The following is a 16,218-nucleotide window of genomic DNA, read 5'->3' on the forward strand; positions in this document are numbered from 1 at the left end:
GAGTCTATGACAAGACAGAACCAGCAGGGGGTGCTGCTGCCCACTGGACCCCACAGGAACTGACAAACTTTCCTCCAGGGGTTTCTGGCACCTGGTAGGGACCCCTAAGGAGTTCTATGAAGGCACTGTCAGGATCCCTTAGAGGGCTCCAATAGTGAGCAGCAGCTGATCTTTGCCTCCTTGATGGCCACAGGGACTAACAGACCAAACCCCTTGTAAAGGGAAGATTAGTTAGTACACTTTCTCTTGTCCCAACAGAAACTCAGACTGCAACTCCGAGTGAAACATTATCAAAACAAAGTCCAAGGGAGGTAGTGGAAGGCATTTAATTTCTTGGGTCAAAGGTGCCATAAAGTGACATATTCTTTCCACGTTTCTGCTTATCCCTCCTCACTGGAAGGCAGGGCCCCTTCACATTGGGAAAGTTTGTGACACATTCCAAACTCCGTGTCCAAGTGCATCAAAGGATCCATATGAAAGGAGATGAGATCTTTGCTGTGTGTCATCCTATTCCTAGCAAGGAAGCCTTTTCCAGAACAACTGTGCTGTCAGATTGCATCTCCAATTAACTCACTGTGAACCAGGGTAAAACATCTATTTGGGAGAATTTATAATGAAATCTCCATCACTTTTAAGTAAAAAGTTTTATTAACAGTGCCGTTTCATCCAGGGATTCCTAGGGTTAAATGGAAATCGCTCTCTACTTAACCTGATAGCTTGAACATCAGTAGGAATCAGGCAAATGAAGGCTGGGGACAGGAGACGCAGGGAGGAGAGAGAGTGCCCAAGCCCAGTGGCCATCTACTGAACAGAAAGAGGTTTAAGTTGGCTGGAATATGAAGTGGGGGTGGAGGAGGCCATCTGCTGAAGATGAGGCATTTGAGGGTAGGCAAGGCCTGCTGTGCCTGGTCCAGGAGGCTGGACGTTATCCCAAGAACAGCAGGAAGAAAGACCCTGCAGAGTTTTGAGCAGGGTACACAAGACCAGATTAGGATTTAAGAATGGTCCCTCAGGTAGCGGGATGAAGAAATTTGTGGCCAAGGGTTAATATTGGTGGTAGTTATCAAGCAGACAGGAGGGTCATGTGGCCTAGGGAACTAACTGTAGTGATGGAAGTAAGTGTCAAGATCTTATTTTGAAGGACGCAGGAGGTTGGACTGGACCGACTTGGTGTTTGAGGGGGTGGTGAGAGAGAGGCAGCAAGGAAGGACGGCTCTAAGAGTCGCTGGCCAAAGCAGCTGGGTAGAAGGCTGCTTCTCACGCTTTGTCACGCCCTACCATATGTCTGTCGGGTGGCTCCTGGGTTTACATGCAACAAGGCCAAACACAGACCTTTCTCCTTTTGCTGATTGGGCCAGACACACAGTCCCTCCAGCTCCCTGATGTAACTGAGATCAGAAGCCAGCCCTCCTGAAACTAGCTAGACACAGAGAGAAACATTTCTTGTTCGTGGAGACTAATCCTGAATGCAGAAACGTCCTACCTTAAGTCTCCCCCACTATAATGGGTCTACTCAATCCTTAGGGGAAAAAAGGCAAAACCACCCTGCGGAGACCGTGTGATGTTCAGATCTGGGCTGCTCTCAGCATTGCAACAACCTGAATAGTGAGGTGCTGTACTAGTTTGGTTTTTGTCTTTCCTAGTATGCACGCATGCAAAAACGACCGGTAAGAACACAAAGATCTGAAAGTGGTACTTCCTGCCACGCGTGCGCCCTACAAAGGAAGTAACCCAACGTCACTCGTCACTCGCAGCGCCTGGAAACTCTCCCTGCCACCTCGGGAAATATGTATCCTGTGCAGTCACTCAGGTGCGCCACAGTCACTCTGGGGTGGGTTCAACCTTCTCTACTCCCTGCGTGGTTACAAGTCCCGGATCCCAAGTACCCACGCCACGGCCCACGGAGAGGAAGCCACTTCGCCCCGGGGCACCCCGTTGTCCCTCCCTGTCCCGTGCAGCAGGAGGAAGGTTAAAGAGCACCCGGTTTCTCCATAGTGTCCCATGTCTGTGATGTCACACGCAGTCCCGCAGCCCCGCCTCCTGTGGCTGGTCTCTCTAGGAAGTCGGGAGGACTTCCCCTCTCGGTGGTCTTAGCCCTTCTCTTCTGGGGAGGTGGGGGTTCAGACCTGGGGCTGAGGATAGGAGGGGGTGCGCTGGCGCAGGGATGGAAAGAACAGGATCCTGGGAAAGAACATGCATGAGAGCAAAAGCGGGAACCTAAGAATAAAAGAGGGAGAATCTCCCTAGAACAAGCCGGGTGTGCATTCGTGTCACGGGACCACCGTTCTTTCTGCGCCACACAAGAGCAGTGCTCTCTGAAAGAACAGCTGTTTTTCTCAGAAGCCTGCCTCTGCAGTGTCAGAACTGAGGTTTGACAACCTGTGTGTGGCATATTTCTCTTTCTCTAATTGGGGATGCCATATTTAGTGGAGATGAGATTGACACTTCCCATGGGCATTGCTAGACACGCCCCCCCCCCCCCCCCGGCCCCCAGGCCATAACTGGGCTCCAGTCCGTGTTCCACGGGTTCAGAAACAGTCTGTTTCCTTGGCATCACCTCCTGTATTAAACCATCTGAGGAATTCTGTCTAGGAGGTGACATACAAAAAATAGGCTCTGTCATTCCTACACTGGTATACAATTATTTAGACTGTTGTAATCAGATTACAAACTCCAATATATAATATTTACAAAAAGAAGGCATGTTTGGTTGTCCAGTTTGCTGAAAAACAGCCAATCCTGGGCAGCAGACATATAAGTGTGATGAGAAACTTGGCTTTATAATTAATCACAGAATTCCATTTACATTTCCAATACAATTTCCTTATATTGACTACTAATGTGTGTATTGGGTGGGTCGTGTGTGTGTGTGTGTGTGTGTGTGTGTGTGTGTCTATGTGCACACGCGTGTGAGTGTTAGGGTGTTTTGTCAAAAACCGAAAAGTGAATGGCCTGTCTTGCCCGAGCCTCTCAAGGTACCAGTAACAGAGAGAAAAGATTTTTTAAAATTCCATACTGTAAGGAGCAGATTGTGAACAAGTTCCTACTGGAGTGTCTTACCTGGAACCTCCTGGGATTCAGCAAAATGTTTTGTGAATAGTTTTTTTTAGGGAAGCACTGGTTCTACTGTTTTTAGTTGAATATGGACTACACTTAAAACTGTACTTGAGATTGTATGAAATAGGTAAGCTAAAGCTCGAGATTGGGAGAACCCAACCCTAGGGAAGGGTCTCAGGGAAGCTAACCACACAGAGCCAATGGTCTAGACAAGGAAGACAGGTTGTTACGAGCTGGAACAGGTGAGTTCAGTCAGTCAACTCAGATCAAGCTCTGTCTTTCTGGACAGTTGTCAGACTGAAACATCAGGAAGAGGCCACAAATACCTCAAGTATGAACTTCAGTATGTGACAAAGGCTCTCTAATCAGGGTATAAACACTCATGTGGCTCAGAAGTGTCAATCCCTGGAAGAAAGCACTGAAGACAGAGGCGAGTTTCCTCACCCTGGGACCCAGATCTCTGAAGCATCATACCCTAGACACAGACTCCCAGATACTTCATGGGCCTCCCACTATGGCTCTCCAAACCCAAAATATCCCATTGACACACTGAGGGAAGCCAACCACATTGACTCAATGGCCTAGACTAGGAAGCCAGGTTGTTCGAAGCTGGAGTGGATGAGATACAGACCCAAGAGAAGGCAGCTAGGAGACCTCAATGCATTGGACATACAATATCAAACCACCCACAGAATTCAAACTCCTATGGAACTCGAGATATGAGGAGAGACACAAAACAGCTCAGAGGCGATAAATTCTATAATACAGATCCACATGCATTTTAGCAACCTGGCAACCTGCAACATAGAAACTTAATAGCTCATAGACCTTACACCTTGCACACAGATGCCATACAATCACAGAGCTGACAACCTTGCATGCAGGCACACAAACAGCACAAAACACCTGTACCGTGAACACAAGCTTGCTCAGATACCTCCTGTCCCATGACAAATAACCTTTGCAATCTCACAACCTAGAATATGGGCCCCCAGGAGCTCAAATATGCCAACCTCAACAGAGACCCTCAGGAGAGCTCAAACCCTAATTCCTGGAATACATAATGGGAACAGCCCCAGACAACTTACATTCTGCACGCTGCACCTAAAACAGATCACATACCTCACTCACCAGGAGAGACCCCTAATAGCCCAGACAACTCTCACTTGGACACACAACCCTCCACAGCTCAGTGATCTCCCATACTGGACACAGACCCTCTCACAGCTCATACATCTCAAATCCTGGACCCCAAAATGGCTCGTAAAACGACATCTTGTTTTTGAACACAAAAAGTCACTCCATACAGGACACATGTCAATTAGAGACACAATGAGGTCTCACCCAGCCCCATGAGTGAATAGCACAGAGAGACTGAAATACAGAATTACAGACAGCCTTTCTGGGAAACCGCTGTCTCCACAGTATTAGCCCCCATCCCAGTGCACCCGTCCAGGCACGTGAGGAACCTCTTTTCCCAGGGATAAATGACCCCAGGTTTGGCCATCGTTGGCTGTTTCTGGACAAGAACTCAGCTGCACTGGTCCCAGGCCACAACTAGGAGGGAAGCCCCCGCTCACACGTCTGACAGACAGTAGAGCCCTCCACCCATCAAAATGGGGAGACCTTCTAGGTTGGAAGGGTTCATGCCATCTTCAGGAGACTCCCACTGTCCTTAAGGCCCCAGAGCCCTCCTGCTGAGGAGCCGTTGCCTCATTGTGGGGATCGGAACCTGTGGGGAAGGCAGAACAGGACAGTCCCACGCTGCTCAGGGTAGATCCACGCCCTCTCAGTCTTGTGGAAGGCCTGTCCCTCATCCCATTCACCCTGAACACACTGCTCGCTTCAGCCTTCTCAGCTCCTAACCCTTGGAGGCACTGCAGCCACCCAATTTTCCCAGTGTCCATGTGAGCCCCAAACACAAGGACACCTTCAGTCAGCAGGTCTGTTGCAAGCCAGTGAACACCAGTGGGGGAAGGAGATGGTGAAGGGGTTCACATTGCCGTGCCAGGATGACCTGCCACAGACCACTTACCTGACCACTGAGGGTGCCCCTGTTCCACCCGCTTCTCTACCTTATCATCTCCCCATCCACCCAAAGGAAACCTGTCCCCTTCTCTCAATGCCTAATTCTGCTTTAAAGGGGAAGGTGGTATGAGGGTGTCCACAGTTCCCGTGGGGCTTTGTGCAAACTGTGAGGCGCATACGTTTCCCCCCCGATCTCCCACCATGAAGCCAACATCAGAGCAGGCCTATTTGCTCACGGGCAGAATCCACGGCGAGGCTGACGTGGGCCTGCCTGGTGCATGCACCTTGTCCTCCTCAGGGGACACACACACTGGCCCATCTCTCATGCCATTGTGAATTTCCCTCCCCCAGGAACACAGTCTTGCATCTGCAGCCTTTCAGGCACAGGTGTGAATACAGTCAGGGCTTAAGGAACGACTGGGGAGAAGTTCACGGACATGAGAACCCACCTATCTCTTACTTGCCTGCCCTCACTCAAACATCTCTCCTGTCTCATGCTTAAAATCCTATCCTCTAAGTGTTCACTTCTCTGGGTTGAGTAGGGCACCTTGTTTCCCTCAAGAAACTGGCTTGGAGTAGGTCATGAGCCCCTCTTTGAAATATCTCTGCCCATCCAAGACTTATAGTCTGGTGGACACATAACAGGACACTGGAGAAAGATTTAGTGATTTGTTATTGGGCTCATTTCACTATAGTGGGATCCTGGAAGCACTGTTAAAAAAAGAAGTTGCAGGGAGACTGACTAAAGGACAGACTAAGAGAAGCCAGTGATCCCACTGACCTGGGTAGCATCTTCAGCCTCTTTTGCTGGTGAGCAGCCTGAGGTTCCACGGCATGATTCCAAACCCTCCACTTCCACCTCCACTCTTCAAAGCCCCACCTGTGCACCCATAAACTCCCTGAGAAGGACACCCCACCTCCAGCCAATGGGATTCTTTTCCTTGGAAGATCCTGGCAGGCAATCCCATCTAGACTAACCAGTCTAGTGTGGTCCTTAATCTCTGCTCTGCTCACCCATGAGGAAACCATTCATGTGCTCCTCTTCCATGTTCCCTGGTCCCCACTTGGTTAGAATCTGTACAGCTGACGGGCTGGGGCCAGAAGTGGGACGATGGTGACCTCCGGAGAGGTGGAGGTCCTTGCATGGTGGTGAGCTCCCCTGCACCCTGCCCGCAATGGTTTCTTTGGGAACACAAGACTCCCTCACTCCAGCTGTACCTCCCAGAGGAGACTGCTTCATCTGGGACTTCAGTGGTACATCCTATTACAGGAAAGTACAACCTGCTGCTCCTCTAGCAACCTTTCACCCTTTCCTGCCACCCCACACCCTGGTAATTTGCCCAGATGGGGTCACATCACCTCCAGCTCCACTCCTCCCCAGGAATAAAACTAATGGGCGCTGCATCCTTCCATCATAGTCTCACTACTCTTAAACTCCCCACAGGGATCATTCCACTTGCATACGCCAAGATCTTGTAGAGAGAGCCTGAGATAAAGTGTCCAGCCTCCTGTCTACATCTCCTACGTCACGAATGGGGTGCTTAGGGTGCCAGCAAAGGGGCATTTGTTACTCCAGTCACACCGAGGGTAGTGTGACTTGGTAAAAGAACTTTGCAGGGCTCTCTGACGGCGTCTATCAAAATTTGATTCTACTGTGTCCCTACCCTCAGTAGAATTTCAGCTTCATGAAAAGAGGAACATATGTGGGTCTTCTCTAATGTCTCCCCAGCACTTACAGTAGTATCAGGCACACAAGAAGGTACTTCAGAGATGTTTCCTTAGCAAAAGGTTTCCTTGATCCAGCAATTTCCATTGCTACGAACTTGTCTTAAAGAAATATTTACACAGCCACAGAAGTATGTGTACAATGAGAATAGCAAATTTCAGGGAGTGGGGGTGGGCTCTAAATGGCCATTGGTAGTCAATGACCTTTGGGAGGGTAAATGAAAGATGAAGTGTTCCTATCCTACAATGGAGCACCCACTCACTGGCCTTGAAACAGAATAAGAGGAGCAAATTTGTACTGACCAGAGATTTTTATTTTATTATTATTATTTTTTTTCAAATGGGGAGTAGCAGATCAGTGGTAATCCTAACTCAACCAGTGTCTGTAAGTGTATATGTATGTGCAGGTGCAATTTGTAAATACTGATAACAGGGACAAGACGGAAACACCTATCAGACTACAGTGGTCACCTCTGATGATCAAACTGGTGAAGGCAAGACCTGGACAGCGTATTACATCTTCTGGGGTAGGCAACTGTACTTCTAAAATGGCCAAAATCATATTCAAAAGCAAATGCTTTCCTTTACAGTATTTTTTTCATTTTGTTAAGCTGTAAGTCACATTCCATAAAATTCACCCTTTTTTTTTGTTGGCTTTTACTATGTACATACGGTTGTGCCAACCATCACCAACATCTAATTCCAGAAGAAACCCTACACCATTAGCAGTCCCTGCCCAATCCCCCCTCCCAGGAGCCCTGGACATTTACTAGCAGCTTTATGTCTCTACAGATTTGTCCATTCTGGACATATCCACTAAATAGGATCCTACATTATGTGGCCTTTGAGTCTGGCTTCTTTCACTTAGCATAATGTGTCCAGTTTTCGTCCATGTTGCAGCAAGTATCACTACTCCATTCTTTTTATGGCTGGATAATATTCTACTATACGGATACATCACCACAGGTGATATATTCATTATTTGGTTGGCACTGGGTTGTTGGCACTTTGTTGTGATTAATGCTGCTAGGAACACTCGTGTACAAGTTTTTGTGGGGGCTTATTCTTTATGTGTCTTGGATATATATACCTACGATGGCATAACTGTGTCATACAGCAGCTCTGTTTAACTTTTTGAGGAGCTGCCAAACTGTTTTCCTCAGCAGCTGTGCCATTTTGAATTCTCACCAGCAATGTATGAGGATTTCAATTATTCCACACCTTCCCCAACACTTGTTATTTTCGCTTTTTAAATTATATCCATATTAGAGGGTGGAAAGTTATAATTCATAGTGCTTTCAACTTTTGTTTTCCTAACGACTAATATTTTTGGGCATCTTTTCATGTGCTTATTTGGCATCTGCAGATCTTTTTTAATAGAAATGTCTATTCAAATGCCTAGCCCATTTTTTTAATTGAGAGAGACAGAGAGAGCGAGAGCGAGAGAGAGAGAGAGAGAGAGAGAGCGCGTGCACACGCTCAAACAGGGGGAGGGGTCGAGAAAGAGAATCCCAAGCAGGCTCCATGCTGTTGGCCCAGAGACTGATTTGGGGCTTACTCTCATGAACCGTGAGATCATGACCTAAGCCAGAATCAAGAGTCGGTCACTTCACTGACTGAGACCCCAGGTGCCTCCCTTATCCCATTATTAATTGGGTGGTCTTTTTACTCTTATCTTGCAAGAGTTCTTTTTACATTCTGACTACTGGGCCCTTATCAGATATACAAATACTTCTTCCCATTCTTTTGGTTTTTTCACTTTCTTATGGTGTCCTTTAAAGCAAAAACGTTTTCTCATTTTGATGAAGCCATTTTTACCTAACTTTTCATTTATTATCTGTGCTTTTGATGTCCTAGCTAAGAATCCATCACCTAACCCAATGTCACAAAGATTTACTCCTACACGCTCTTACAGAAGAAGTTTTATAGTGTTAGTTCTTACATATGGACTTGGATCCATTTTGACTTAATTTTTATCTGTGGTATGAGGTTTGGACTCAAATTGATTCTTTTAAATGTTGACTATCCAGTTGTCCCAGTACCATTTACTAAAATGACTGCTCCTTCCCCATTTAATTGTCTTGGCACTGTTGTCAACAATTAACTCACCATAGATAGACGGGTTATTTCCAGACTCTCAATTCCATTCTGTTGATCTCTGAGTGTATCCTTAAATCAGTACTACATTGTATTCATTACTGGAGTTTTGAAATAATGTTTGAAATGGGAATGCACGAGTCTTCCACTTTTGGCTGTCTCCTGCAAGATTGTTTAAATTAATTCTGGGTCCATGAAATTTCCACATAAATTTCAGGAGCAGTCTCTCAATTTCTAAAAAGCTGCAGTTAGAATATCAATAGGAATTACACTGAATGCTTGGATCAATTTGGGGAATGTTGCCATCTTAACAATATCAAGTCTCCCAATCGATGAACACACACAGTCTTCCCATTTTTTAAAATTTGCTTTAATCTCTTTCAACTGTGTTTTGTAATTTTCAGTGTGTAACTCTCACACCTGCTTGGTTAAATTAATTCCTAAATATTCTTCTTACTCTATCGTAACTGAAGTTGTTTTCTTACTTATTTGGATTATTCACTGCTAATGTACAGAAATACAATTGATTTTTGTATACTGATCTATCTTGCACCCTGAACCTGAAGTCTATTTTATATTTATTTTTATTTATTTTTAAATGTTTATTTAATTTTTGAGAGAGAAAGAGAGAGAGAGAGAGAGCACGCGCACGCAAGAGCGAGCACAAGCAGGGGAGTGGCAGAGAGAGAAGGGTACAAAGGATCTGCAGTGGGTTCTGTGCTGACAGCAGGGAGCCCAATGCAGGACTCAAACTCACGAGCCAGGAGATCATGACCTGAGCAGAAGTCAGACGCTCAACTGACTGAGCCACCCAGGTTCCCAAGTCTATTTTATATTTAAAATGATTATAGCAACACAGGACTCAAGCCCAATCAACTAATGGAAAGACTGATTCAAACACCAACACTGACATCCTGTGACAGAAAAGGAAAAGAAGAGACACATTACATACAAGGGAACAAACAGGACAGAATGGGCAGACGACTGATCAGAATCCATGCAAGCCAGAATTTTCTGATTAATGCAAATGTTTCTTGAAAATGAAGGTGAAACAAAAACTTTCAAAGAAATAAAAAAGCTGAGAAAATTCATTGCCAGAAGATCTGCCCTACACAACACGTTAAAGGGAGTTCCTCAGGAAGAAGGCAAATGAAATCCAAAGAAAATCTGGATCTATACAAAGAACTGAATAGTGCTGGATGTGGTAAAGTTGCGGGCGTATATGAATTTTTTCCTTATATTTAATCTCAGTAAAAGAAAACCATCTAAATAATAGTAACAATGTATTGTGGGGTTTACGACCTTGGTAGAAATAAAATGCAAGAAAACAATAGCACTAAGGCTGGGAGAAAGGACATGAAGGTACATAGTCCTACGATTCTGACAGTGTACAGGAAGTGGTATAATATCGTTTGAAGGCACAGTGTGAAAAGCAACAATATATATTAGAACCCTAGAGCAACCGTTTCGAAAAAATGTTTAAAGATATATAACTAGTAAGCCAATTGTGGAGATAAAATGGAATAACACCAAATGTTCAACTGATCCAAAATTATAGAGGGAATAGGAAAGGAAAATGTGAATAAAATATCCATAGGATAAAATATACAGCCAGATGGTAGACTTAAATGTAAACTGTTAACACACTAATTGTACACTGCCTACACATCAATTAAAAGACCTAATTTGTCACTTTAGATAAAAATAGAAAGACCCAACTATGTACTGTCAAAAGGAATCTCACTTTAAATATGAATACATAAATTAAGTTAAAAGTAACTGAAAGGAAAATTTATCGATAATGCTATGGTTTGAAGATGTCTCCTCCAAAATTCCTTTGTTAAATCCTAACCCCCATACCTCCTAACCTAGGAGGTGTGGCCTTTGGAAGGTGATGAGGCCCTGGGGCAGAGCCCTCATGAATAGGATTAGGGCCCTTATGAAAGAGGTTCCAGAGATCCTTTGTCCTTCCACTATGTGAGGACACAACCACAAATCTGTGACTTTGAAGAGGGTCCTCACTAGAACCCAACTATGCCGGCACCCTGATCTTGGACTTCCAGCCTCCAAAACTGTGAGATACCAAGTTTGTTTATAAGCCGCCCAGTCTGTGGTATTTTGTTCCTGCACCCCGAACACACTAAGACACATACACCCAGCAAACGTGAATCACAGGAAAAGCTGGAAGGGCTAAATTAATATTACAGAGAATGTACTTCAGAATGAGGATTATCACAAGGGGAAAAGACAGATGTTACTTAATAAAAGAGGTCCAGTCATCGAGAAGATCCAAAAATCATGAATGTGCATGCATTAGTAAAAAACTGATACAAGAGCTAAAAACCGATAAAACTAAAAGGAAAAACAGAGAAATCAGTTAGCTGAAGCCTTCAACATTCCCCCATCCACAACTGACAGTACAAGTGGACAACACAATCAGAAACCATATGGAGCAGTGGAGCAACACTATCAACAGCCATGACCTAACGGATGCTTACAGAAGGACAGCACAAGACACCATCTTCTGAAGTGCACACACAAGGTTCACAAGACAGGCCATATTCTGTGCCATAAAGTAAATCTCAACAACTTCTAAAGGGCTGAAATCATACAAACTGGGTTCTCTGACCGCAAAGAATTAAACAGAAATTAATTGCAGCAAGGTGTCTGGAAAACCACAGAATATTTTGAAATTAAATGGCATTTCTCAATAATGCAGGGATCAAAGAAGAACCTGCAAGAAGTAGAAAACCAAAACACAGTATATCAAAATCTGTAAGGTGAATCTACAACAATGCATTGAGGGGAATTTTTATCATTAAATATTTACATTAGAAAAGACGAACTGTCTGAAATCAACTGTCTAAACTGTCACCTTAAGAAATTAGAAAAGCAAAATCAATTTAAACCTAAGGGAAGCAGAAAAAGTATAATGAAGGTTTGAACAGAAATTGACCTACTAGAAATCATAAAATTGATACAAAGGAATCAGTGAAACTAAGAGCTGGTTCTGTGACAGGACCAGTAAATCTAATAGGTTTAGCCAGACTGATAATAAGGAATGAGGGCAGAGTGACATGGATTACTAATATCACTACTGCCAGAGGAGACATCAATACAGATCTTTCATACATGAAGTGGATGAGAAAATATTATTGAAAATATTATCCAAAAAAAAGATGAAATGGGAAAACCCCTTGAAAGGCCCTGGCTCGCAGGCCCCAGTCAAGAAAATAACACCACTAGCCTTATATCTGTCAGAGATTGAATTCACTAAATCAAACAGAAAACAAAAACCCTTCCCTCACATAAAACTCAAGGCTTGAATGGTTTCACTGTTTAAATTCTATCAAACACATATGAAAGAAATAATGCAGGTTTGAACAAAGTCTTCCAGGCAACTGAAGATGAGGTCACACTTCCTAACACATGTTATAGAGCCAGCAATATCCTGATATGAAAGCAAGACAAAAAATTAAGAAAATAAATAACAGACTCTGGAAAAAAAAAAAAAAAAAAAAAAGAGAAACCTCACTAGAGTCCAGAGCCTAGAAGGGAGAACCATACCACTTCAACGTCAATTACAGGAAGAACTGTCAGTTATAGACCCAACAGAAGAATAATCAACATGAAAGAATCATGTAGGCCCCAACAGGAAAAGATGTACATTGCATGTCCTGTAAGATACTGACTACGCCTCCAACTCAGCCAATGAGAAACTGTCATTACCCTGAACTCTTGCTTTTCTTCGATGGACTTTCATTCAAAACAACCCTTCCAACTTCCTCCTTCTTCTCCATAAAATAACGTTCCTCTACTTTGCTTATTGGACTTGCCTAGGATTTTGCCTTAGGTTGCTTGTTCCAAACTGTAATTCTCTGCTATTCCTGAATAAACTCATTTTTGCTGGTAAAATAACTGGCTGTTCTACTTTTGAGGCTAACAAGAGCAATAGCACTCATGAACACAGATGCAATAATCCAAAATAAAATATCGGCTGTTTGAAACCAGCAATATAGAAAAAAGACAAAATACCATAGTGAAATGGTTCCACAGCTTTGAGAGTGGTTCAATGTTTCAGAATCACTCACGCTAACTGACCATAATAACAGACTAAAAATATATAAGCATCTCAATAGATGCATAAAGAGTATTTATTTGATAAATTTACTTGATAAAAACTCCTAGCAAACTAGGAATAAAGAAGGATTTCTAGCTTAGTCTCCTAGGGCTGCTGCAACAAAACTACCACAGACTGGATGACTTCTAAAAACAAGAGAAATCTATTTCTCATATTTCCAGATGCCAGGAAGCCCAAGATCGAGGTGCCAGCAGATTTGGGATGTGAGGCCCTGCTTCCTGCTTCACGGACTGCTGACTTCTTGTCCTCACATGGCAGGAGGGCCGAGGGAGCTCTCAGGGGTGGGTCTCTTTTATAAGGGCACTAATGCCATTCATGTGGGCTTCACCTGAATGACCTGATCACCTCCCAAAGGCCCTACCTCCAATCACCATCATACTGGAGAAAGGTTTCAACATGAATGTTGGGGAGATGGCAAGATTCATTCAGTTTATTGGCAACATCCTTAAACCGATAACTGGCATCTACAAAAATATCTAAAGCTACTGTAATCGTTAATCCTGAAGGTCTGAATGTTTCCCTCCTGAGACAGGGAACAAGGTAAGTATGCATACTTTCACCACTTCTAGTCAATATTTTCCTGGCTGTTCTAGCCAATAAAAAAGTCAAGCAGAAATAAAGAAGTAAAGAAATAAAGAAGTAAAACAGTCATTATTCACTGGCAACACCTGAATCTGTAAGAAAAACCCATAAAACATTACTTGAATTAAGAAGCGAGTTTAGCAACGTGAAGAGACACATAGTCAGTATGTAAAAGTAAATTCTGCTTCCATATACCAGCCATAAACAATTAAAAATGGAAATTTTCAAAAGCAACGCTACATAGTGTAATGCTGAAAAACAGGAGAAAGAATGTGCTGCCATTGTCCCCACTCCCCAACTACAGAGTTGTGGCTCAGAGGTTTTGAAGCAGATAGCTCCTCTCAGAGGAACAAAGTTCATTTGCAAAGGGGTGTTGAGGAGAAGGTCAAGCAAGCCTAAGGGCACTTGCAAAACAGTGGAGGTTGTGGTACAAGGCAAACGGTAGGAGACTGGTAGAAGTCTTGGACATAGAGGACCAACTGTAGGCTGGCCGGATTACCTGAGACAATCAGGGAGAAGAGACAGCTGCAAGGAGCCTGCCTAGGGTCAGAAAAACTCTGAAACAGTAACTTCAGCAGCTAGCCCTTCAAAGGAGCATGGATTTCACTGGTTTAGATTATGAAGCAATATATCCAGGGTATCGCTGAAAACAGTTGAACAAGTAGCCCACAGTCAGTGAACCGGAACAGCTGGGTGTGGTCAGGCAAAGAGACAATCAGAGAGAAGCCTGCCGCAACCAGTCATCCCAAGGGGACAGTAGGCATCCCCAAGTCGTCTCTCCCTGAGGACTAAAATCTGAAGCCTAACACAAGGGTGGGGGTGGGCGAGAGTAAGGAGAGAAAACAGACTCCACTAAAATAAACCAGCTAGACACTAAACAACTAGACAAGGAAACAGAGGTAACAAACCCAGGAAGGGGTGGGATGGATCAGTACCCAGGACTGCTCCAATATTTTAGATAGTCAGACAAGAAAAAAATTATGATAATTCAAAAAACAGGAAAGCATGAATAAGCAACAGAAACTGCCGGTGCTTGCAACCAGATGTCAGATTTGATAAAGAATTCAAAGTAGCTGTTATAATCAGGTCCAAAGAACAAAGAAAACCACAATCAAAAAAGTAAAGGAAGGTATGATGAAAATGTCACATCAAAGACAGAATAACAATAAAGTGAGAAAAATTATTTAAAGAAGAACCAAATACAAGTTCTGCAGTTGAAAAGTGCGGTAACTAAAGTGAAAAATTCACTCGAGGAGATCGACACTAGTTGAACTACCAGAGAAAGATTTAGCAATCTTGAAGACAGATGGACAGCGATTATACAGTCTGAAGAAAGTGAGGGAAACAAATGAAGGCAATAAACTGAGCTGCACAAACATATGGAACACTCTTAACACCAACACAGATGCAGGAGAGTACCAGAACAGAGACAGAAAGGAGCAGAAAAAAATATTCAAAGAAACAGTGCCTGAAAGCAACTCAATGAACTCCAAGTAGGATAAATGAGAGATTCATAGACACATCACAGTAAACATGCCGAAAGCCAAAGGCAAGGAGAAAATTGTGAAAACAACAAGAGAAAATGACCAGTCACTTATGAGGGAAATACAATTAATAGCAGTTTACTCAGCAGAAAATATGGAGGCCAGAAGGAACTAACTGGGTAATTAAAAAATTAAAAAATGCTCAACAACCAAGAATCTCATATCCAGTAAGCTATTTTTAAAAATGAAAGTAATGTTACTGAATTGGTTCCTTAGGTATAACAATTTCTTTTTGTCAGAATCTTCAGGGTTTTACACAGATAAGAGCATGTCATCTGGACGTGGAGGACTTGATGGCTACTAAAATAAACCAGACACAGAAAGACAAATACTGGGCCATCTCCCTTCTACGTGCAATCTAAAATAGTCAGACTCCTAGAAGCTGAGGGTAGAACAATGGCTGCCAGGGATAAGGGGAGGGGTAAATGGTGAGGTGATGGTCAAAGGTACAAAGTTACAACTATGAAAGAGAAGTATGTTCTGGAGACCTACAGAGCGTAGTGCCTTTACCTAACAATACTGTGTTATATACTTAAAATTGCTAAGAGATTATCTTATGTTAAAAGTGTTCTTACCGCTAATGATAATCATATAATAACAACCACACCAACAAGAAGAAAGGGTTGTACATGTGAATACCTTTACCTATAGCTTTACCTATCAATCAGACCTCAATAAAACACACCTCTTTGGTACCACTAGTCACGGTAGTAATTTTTACATTGACTTATATGATTGTTAGATTAACTATTCTCGAATGATTTGGCTTAAACTCACTCCATGAAGGCAGTGATGTGTCTTTGTTTACTGTATCGCCCAGGCACCCAACACAGTGTCTACAGTGTCTAGGTAAGAGCTGAAGCTTATTTAGTGAATCATAGTTAAATGAATAGAGTCTCTCACCCTATATTTGCCACACACACACACACACACACACACACACACACACACACACACACACGGTTACCATCATACTTATGCAGCTCAGGGAACAGTGCCTGGGCAGCCACCCCCCAGCTGGATCAGGAGATGGAGGAGCACCAG

At 43.5% G+C, this 16,218-nt stretch overlaps 1 protein-coding gene across 23 annotated transcripts in view; it reads right to left on the reverse strand.

Moving 5' to 3' along the window:
* FAM156A (family with sequence similarity 156 member A) overlaps positions 1-16,218 on the reverse strand; it is a 46,839-nt gene that overhangs the window by 16,688 nt on the left and 13,933 nt on the right. The window lies entirely within an intron of this gene.

The sequence above is a fragment of the Acinonyx jubatus genome, chromosome X, assembly GCF_027475565.1.
Source record: "Acinonyx jubatus isolate Ajub_Pintada_27869175 chromosome X, VMU_Ajub_asm_v1.0, whole genome shotgun sequence".
Taxonomy (NCBI): Eukaryota; Metazoa; Chordata; class Mammalia; order Carnivora; family Felidae; genus Acinonyx; species Acinonyx jubatus.